Source organism: Capsicum annuum, chromosome 10 (assembly GCF_002878395.1).
Source record: "Capsicum annuum cultivar UCD-10X-F1 chromosome 10, UCD10Xv1.1, whole genome shotgun sequence".
In the NCBI taxonomy this organism is placed as follows: Eukaryota; Viridiplantae; Streptophyta; class Magnoliopsida; order Solanales; family Solanaceae; genus Capsicum; species Capsicum annuum.
In genome coordinates, this window is record NC_061120.1 from 18,592,314 (window position 1) to 18,594,441 (window position 2,128).

Here is a 2,128-nt window from a genome sequence, read left to right on the forward strand (position 1 = left end):
TTAACTAACAAAAAATGTAGGAAAGCACCTTACCCTCCTACATCAACACGAAACAAAACCCAATACCTGAAGCATCATAAAAGACAATAAAACCCATGCCCTCCTTGGGCAAAGTCAAGATAGGATTTGAGGTGAACAAATCCTTAAGCTTTTGAAATATTGCTTTACAAGAATTGAACTACTAAAAAATAAATCTTTTTCTGATTTAAGTTGGTCAACGGAGCTGCAATAGATGAAAAATCCTCAACAAAGCATCAGTAAGAACCTGCCGAACCAATAAACTCTAAATCTTGATAAAAGAAATAGGCCTAGCCCAATCACTAACCATTGTAATATTGGTCCTTTCATCTTTTGTAGACCATCTAATATATATTAAAGAAAGTGGCTTACTTAATTAAACTAGCTTCCTTATCTTCTCCTTCCCCAACAACTTCACTGCAGAGGAATCGCATATTCTTAAGTAGATCGATCATAATACCATCCTTGGTCACCACATGACCCAAGAAAGAAAAAGACACACACTAAAACTCATACTTAGAGAATTTAGCATACAACTTCTCATCCCCCAATCTCTGAAGCACAATCCGCAAATGCTTCTTATGGTCAGCCTCCCTCTTGAAATAAACCAAGATATCCTTTATAAATAAAATAACAAAGGAGTTAAGCTACGGGCAAAATACCCAATTTATCAACTCTATGAATAAGGTTGGGGCATTGGTCAATCCAAAAAGACATGACCAAGAACTCATAATGATCGTACTGAGTCGAAAAGCAGTCTTCAGAATATCCAAAGCTGTAATCCTCAATTGGTGAAACTCGGACCTTAAATAAATATTCAAAAATGCCAAAGCACCCTGAAGCTAATCAAATAAATCATCAATATGAGGAATTAGATACTTATTCTTAATAGTTACTTTATTCAACTATTGATAATCAATATACATACACATAGACCCATCTATTTTTTTCACAAACAAGATAGTCTCACCCCAAGGTGATACACTTGGTCGGATAAATCTCTTATCCAACAAATCCTGCAATTGATCCTTCAATTTCTTTAACTTTGTTAGGGCCATCCTATAAGAAAGAATAGAATTGGGCTTGATGCCCAACTTATCATCAATAGCAAAGTCAATATCATAATCTAAATGCATACCAAGCAAATTCGTAGGGAAAACATCCACGAGCTCATAGACAATATGAACAGAATCCAAAAAAGGAAGTGAAGCAACTTTAGCATCACAAATATGAGCCAAGATAAACATCCCCTCTTAACAAAGTGATGAGCCTGAAGAAAAGATATAACACTCTTGGGACCCGAATGAAGCACATCCTTCCAAGCTATCCTTGGCACACCCGGTGAAGGAAAGGTCACGGTCTTAGCATAATAATTTAGGAAAGCATAATAGGGAGCTAACCAATTCATACCCAAGATGACATCGAAATCTACCATATCTAAGACAATCAAGTCTACTCAAGTCTTACGCCCATCAAAACTCACAACACAAGATTGGTGCACCCGATCCACCAGTAAAGAGTCTTCTACAGGGATAGATACATGGATAGATATGTCAAGAGGCTCACTAGCAGAATCAAAACCCAAATAAAAATATACAGACACGTAGAAAAAAGTCAAACACGGATCAAATAACATAGATATAAATCTAAAACAAATAGAGACGATACCTGTGATAATAACATTGGAAGCCCCTGCCTTTAGTCTAGTGGGTATAGCATAGCACTGTCCGCGACCACCACCACAAGCACCACTACCTCTACCTTATGCACCTCTAGTGGAATCTCTACCTCTCATAGCTGAAATATGAGTAGCTCTAAAAACATGACGGGTATAGTCCTTGTCCAATTATATCACACACATAGCTACCTCTACAAACCAACTCAATAGGAGGAGGTACGACTGAGTTAGAATGACCACCCAAAGCTGCTGAAATGGAAGGCCCACTACCTGAACTCTATACGGTTGCCTGCACTAGTCTACCATGATACCCTTGAAAACCACTAGAGTTTTTACCTCAAGTAGTGTGACCTCTAAACTTGCCTTGAAGGCGCACCCTTTTGACGCCTCCCTGAAATCCTCAAAGAATAGAATTAGTCATCCTAGCATGAT